We start from the raw sequence: 6428 nt of genomic DNA, 5'->3' as shown, positions 1-6428 counted from the left end.
GGGCCACGCCCCCAGCCAGCAGGGCGGGGCCGAGGCTGCGGGCTGCCAGCAGGCTGGGAGCTGGGTGAGCACGCGATTGGGGTCGGTTAGCGGGGCGGCGCTCTTTTTTCCCATAAGAGTTATTAATCATTGACGGCAACGCCATTTAGTGTCCCTCACCCGGCACCCAGCACCCAGCATTGGGTAGCCAGCACCCTGCATTCGGCGCCCAGCTCAGCCCGCAGAGCACTCGGGGGAGCCAATAAGGAGCTCTCTCTCCCACGGAAACTTGCACTGTGCCAAAGTTGATAGGAGGTCGGAAACCGGTTGTTTCGTGCTTTGGGCGGAAACCCCAGACACCTGGCTTCTCTGGGTCTGATGAGGGGCGTGGGCTTGCCCACGAGGAGACGTAGATAGCCTTGAACATCTGGCCCCTGCCAAGTCGCAGCGTAGCCCTGTTGCTCCGGCGGTGCGATGACCCTTCAGAGACCCTCTGCAGCACGTTTATTTGGGGGACCGCCAAATATGCGAAACATCGTGATTCACCCCATTCTGCATTAAGTATAGGTTTGTTTTTTTTTTTTGCTATAAAATTGAATTCGAAGGAATATTTATTATTTTACTTTTAGATTTATTTGGCTACAAGGAAGTCATTATAATTGCTAATCGCTGTTGATTTTTGGCATCTCTAATTGAGAATTCTTAGAAGGCAAGAAAATCTACAAATTGCTTTCGAATGATTTTTATGATATATATTAATTTAGAGTTTGAAGTATCTTTTTGCAATATTGAGTTAAAATTTTTTTCATGACTCAAACTTTTTTATGGCCCCTGTAAAGCTTGCGGCTCCCAAATACTGTGCCTACCATGCCTTATGTGGATAAGCGTTGGTAATGGAAGAACATGAGGCTTGTTCTGAGCAGTGCTGAGCAGTGCTCCTGCTGCAGAGGCTGATAAGAAATCAGAACTAACTTCCAGCTGGTTAAATTCATTTTTCAACTTTAAAATGTCTCAGAGCCCTAAAGAACCAAGGAAAGACAAAGAAGCATTCGAGTCTGTTTTTCTGGACACCCAAGACCTGAGCTGGGTAAATAAATAACTGCTTGAAGTGCCCTCGATAATTTCTGGGTTACCCTGCAAATTAGAGTGTAAGCAGATTAGATTTTAAGCTGTGTGGCCTTTAGACACTTATGGACGCCTGTGGCACTCAGATCTTCCTAATCCGACATCGCAACCATCTAGACCTTTTTTTTCTTTATGTGGTTGCCTGTAGAGATTCTCCCAACTTGGTCTTAGTTATTTCCCTGTCTTTGGTACTCACAGTTCTTAGCCCAGGGTAGTAGACTTAAAACAGCCACAAGCTCCCCCGTCCCTATACACTCACCCCCTTGCCTTGGGGCTTTGCCCCTCCCCCATCAAGAAGCAGAGTCTATTTTGTACCTCTTGGATCCAGGCCTGGCCATGTGACTTGCTTTGGCCGAAGAAACAATAGAAACAGGAAGCTATTGAGAAGTGCTTGTGCATTAGGGCATGTCCCTTCTTATGACTCCTGGGCACCCTCCCAACTGCCACTGTGAAAATCCGCCCCAATCAAGCTGGAGATGGGTGGCCCGGCTATCACCGTCACCCCAGCCAACAGACACCCTCTTTTCTGTATCTCTCTAAAACATGAATCTCCCCCCAAAATACCCTTTTTCTCCCATGCTCAACACACTTAAATGCAGTCATTCTCATTAATTATAGAATAAAATTAAACTCCTGAACTTGGCATTCAAGACCGTGACTTTTGGACCCCACCCTTCCAGCCATTCTCCCCACTTCTGTCCACAAGGAGGCCTTTTCCGCAGCCTGGCTTCCTCTCCTCTCCAAGCCCCAGTGCCTTCCCAAGGCCAAGTTCATATCCTCTTCCCTCCTGCTCAGATTCAGGACAGCCATCCTTCGGAGGTCGCACCAAGACCTTCCTTCTGCAGCCTTTCCTGACAAGTCCAGTCTCTTCGTTCACTTTTTCATTCAAAAATCTGGGTACACTGGAAAGAAGACAGCTTCGGTCCCGCCGTCATGGAGTCCAGGGGTAAGACAGAAATTTACAGGAATTATACTCCCAACCATTCACTTGACACTTAGCACACATGTCCTTGTTTTTTAAGTCAACGATTCATATATATGTAAATAAGAGAGAGAAAAGGTAGCAGGGAACCAGCTTTTTTAGAATAATCACTACATTGTAAGTGTTTCACATACATTACAAAATTTAGCCATCTTAATAAGGCAGCGAAGTGGGTGTGAGCTCCATTTTTACCGTCGGAGGCACTGAGGCTTGCCGAGGGTAAGTGACCTGACCCAGTTTCCACAGTCCACCTTCGAACCTTGATCCACGTGACTCATTCCCTCCTGGTCTTTCCACAGCGTCACCGCTCGCCACCATGCAATCGAGCCAAAACTTTGCATCGGCACGGGAGACACAGTAAAACTCCCAGGTCCCTCTAGTGGAGATTCTGCCCTAACCACCAAACCTCCCCGCCAAATTCTTCTGCACTCATCAGTGTGCGTGAGCATGTGCCCAAGCATACCGATAGGTACGAACTTCTGCCCTCAAATTCCAGGAGTGGTGTATTAGTCAGAGAAACAGAAACAGTAGGAGACAGAGATAGACAGACATATGGACGGAGAGATGACTGATAGGTAGGTAGGGTTTGTGGTAGGTGGATGGATGGATGGATGGACGGACGGACGGACGGACGGACGGACAGGCAGGTTATGGAGGATGCCATTTTTGCCAGCTGGAGCCCCAGGAGAGCTGATGGTATAGTTGCGTCTCCAGAGCAGAAGGCTGATGTCCCAGCTCAAAAACAGGCAGAAAGGTAAAGCTCCCTCCCTGCCTCTGTCCTCTTCACCCCTGGGTGACTTGAGGAGCCCCACCCACCTGGGGAGGGCCATGTGTTTCGCTCAGTCTACAGATTCAAATGTGAACCTAATCCGCGGAACTACCCTCCCAGACACACCCCCGTGAACGTCTGACCGGTCCGGTGACCGTGGCGCGCAGCCGAGGTGACACAGAATTAACCCGACTGGCAGGGCCTCTGTGCCTGACTCCACTCCTCACTAGGCTCAGGAAGAGTTCGGCCTCGTGTGTTCACCACCGGGGACCTTGGAGAGCTCCTACCGCGGGTCCAGGTCGCGTCCCGCTTCCTGGCGATTTCGCGAGGCGCTGCTTGGCGTCAGCGAGCTGAGAGCCAGTGTCGCACAGTGTCTCAAGCCAATATCGTAAACACACATTAACTCACTGCAGGTCGATTTCCATCACTTTTATTGGCTCCTAATGAATGCAGTCATGAAACATCTTTCTTGGCTTTAATTATCCATCTTAACTCTTTTTTTTCTTCCAACTGCAACACGCAAAACTTAAGAGGGAAACAAAGCAGAGTGGGGAAAAGGAACAATCCGTCCCACGAACCCCATCGCGGTACAGCGGGAGTGAGACCGCCGGGGCCCCAGGGGAATCGCGGCCGCGCAGCGCCAGATTGAGAAACCTCCTCGTCTCTTTGCAACCGAGACCCAGAGAAATTTAGGGACTTTCCTAAAGGGATACAGGTTAGTGACGCGGGCCCAGCGTTCCTCCCAGCATCCCATCCCCACGGGAGGAAAGTTCACCACCGTCCAGCGCCCGCTGGGTCCCTTCACGACCCTGGCTTCGCCCGCGGCTGGAGGCACGTCCACGTCTTCTTCCCACCCCGGCTGCCGCCCCTCCTGGCCCTGCAGAAACGGCTGGAGCTGCAGCTGCCCTGGGCCCCTCCGGCTGGCGTGGGGGCCGCTTCCGTTTCTCCAACATCTCGCACCCAAAGGCCGCCCTGCCTTTTTAACTTTCATTTTTTTAGATTAAACAGGAAACATTTCCAAACAGCTGCTGTTTGCCAGGCACTGTCTTAACCGCCTGGCGCGTGCTATGGAATTTGGCGGTCCTCCGCGTTCTTTGCGTGGGAACTCAGCGCGCCAACTTCCCGGGTTAGAAAACTAAAGCGCTAAGAGGCTAAGACTTTGCTCAAGGTCACACGATAAGTAGGTGGCAGAGCCAGAACTGAAATTCACAGGCTATTCCAATACTTCTAATCGTGATATATTGCCTCTTAAAGGCTGATGTTCCCAGAGCAAAGATCTTTAAAGTAATGCAGAGATCATGAGCTAACTCAACAGTTAATCTTCTTGGTATAGATAAAAATGTAATTACGTAGCTACCTCCTAATTTTACTGAGGATTTAAGGCAGCTTATAAAGAAAAAAAGATGATAAAGAGATAAGTAAATAGCTAGAGATATAATAGATAAAGTATTTTTTAAAAGTAAGACCCAAGGAACGTATATATTAGAATAGTAAATGATGGAAGAAGTTAAACTTAATTCAGTAGATCATAAAGGACTCCAGTTGCTAGTTTGGAATAACAAGTTTTTTGAGCTTCCTGGCATCAAAAATGAAAAAGAAAATAAAATCTGTGACATCATTCTCATTAGCTTTAAGAAGACAGCTTATCTGCTCCTTGGGAGAAGCAAAGCTTTCCCCAGCTGTTTGCTTGAGAACAGGGGTCCTCAGCCCCCAGGCCGCAGACCGGTACTGGTCCATGGCCTGTAAGGAACTGGGTTGCACAGCAGGAGGTGAGCGGCGGGCCGGTGAGCAAAGCTTCAACTGTATCTGCGGCTGCTCCCCAGCGCCAGCATCACCGCCTCAGCTCCGCCTCAGATCGTCAGACATTAGATTCTCATAGGAGCACTGGTCCCTGGTGCCACAAAGTTTGGGGACCGTCATTATAAGGGGTTTTAGCGATCAGAGTTCTCAGCTGCAAGCAACAAAAACCGACTTTGACCAATTTAAACAAGAAAGAGATTTATTAAAATAATTTTATCTCATGCCCAACACAAAAATTAACTAGAATGAGGGAATGATGTCAGCAAAAATGACTGAATAAGAACCTCCAAAAATCTTCTCTATAAAAGCAGTGAGAGCACTGACAAAAACTGTCAGAATCGATGTCATCAACATTTTTGGAAATTAACCAAGGGTTCGCAAGAATGTAGGGACCACGCGTTTAGGCAAAACGGCTGAATCTTGGTAAGAAAAGGTAATTTCGCGGTGAAGAAAAAGGAAACAGGTGTCCGTACATTTTCATGACCTTGGATTAGGTGCTTTCACTCAAAAGCACAAACAACAACAAAAGTCGGACTTCATCAAAAAATTTTTTAAATGTTCATCAAAGGATACTATCAAGAAAAGTGAAAGTCAACCCGTAGAATGAGGGGGAACAGTTGCAAATCATGCCTCTGATTAGGACCTATAAAGAACTCGTACAGCTCAACAGAAAAATCGACAAACGACCCAACTTAAAAACAGGCAAAGAACTGGAATATATGTTTCTCCAAAGAAGACATGCAAATGGCCGATCAGCACACAAAAATATGGTGAACGTCATGAGACATCAGGACAATGGAAAGCAAAATCACAATGACATTCCGCGTCGCACCTGCTGGCACAGCCAGGATGAAAACAGGACGGGACAGGACAGGAAAGGGAAAAGAAATGTTGGCAAGGATTTGGAGAAATCGGAGCCTTTCCATGCTGCTGGCGGGAATGTAAAATGGCGCAGCCGCTGCAGACAACATTTTGGCGATTCTGCAGAAAGCTAACAGTTCCCACGTGACCCAGTAATCCCACTCCTAAGCACACGCCCGGGAGAAGATGAAAAAATGTTCACTCCGAAACAAATATGTCCATAGCAGCATTATTCATAATAGCCAAAAAGTGAAAAAAAAAAGCAAAATGTCCATCAATGGATGAATAAATAGACATCATGTGGGGTTTTTCTGTAACTTTTTTTGTATTTTTTACATTTATTTACTTTTTTTTACATTTTTTTTTGCCACTTGACGTTTAGTTAACACCAGGTCATGGCTGTCTTGCGGCATCCTGTACAAACTTCGCCTGTCCTCGTCACGGCTTGAAGAGCCCGCTGACCAGTACTCAGTGTGACATTTAACGAGCCTGGTGTGGGTAGACACTCTGGGTGTTTCCACTTTGCTTTGTATCCCTTGGAAACGACGCTGTGCCCTATGTCATTGCATTTCTTTGCATCTTTGTATGCCTCCCGGAGGCGGTGGCCACGTGGGAGTTGCCTCTCATTTGCCCCAGAGGAGGCTGAAGCCACCCAGAGGCTTTTGGAAAAGGCGGCCCTGGAGCCGCCCATCACAGCAAAGGGTTCCACGGAGCCAGAGCTGGCCGGGAAGGAAGCAGGGTGCATTTTGAGTCATTTGCCATCAGGAACCTTGGGGAAGTCTCACGAGGCAGGGAACATGGGCCTGGTCCAGGTGTCCCCAGGGGCTGCCAGCCCCAGAGTTGAGCCCTGGAACAGGCCCACTGAGGGCAGAGTCAGCACGGCGGGCGGGGTGGGGGGGGCGGGGCGCCGGC

General features: G+C 48.6%; 1 long non-coding RNA gene across 1 annotated transcript; it reads left to right on the top strand.

Moving 5' to 3' along the window:
• Positions 1-130: 130 nt before the first annotated feature.
• LOC112477632 lies at positions 131-3044 on the top strand. The gene is made up of 3 exons (XR_003045520.1): positions 131-546; positions 1900-2050; positions 2386-3044. It is a non-coding gene; the product is annotated as an uncharacterized LOC112477632 (long non-coding RNA).
• The last annotated feature ends 3384 nt before the right edge of the window (positions 3045-6428 follow it).

Source organism: Pteropus alecto, unplaced genomic scaffold, assembly GCF_000325575.1.
Source record: "Pteropus alecto unplaced genomic scaffold, ASM32557v1 scaffold320, whole genome shotgun sequence".
NCBI lineage: Eukaryota > Metazoa > Chordata > Mammalia > Chiroptera > Pteropodidae > Pteropus > Pteropus alecto.
This window is presented reverse-complemented; position numbering and strand designations above follow the sequence as displayed.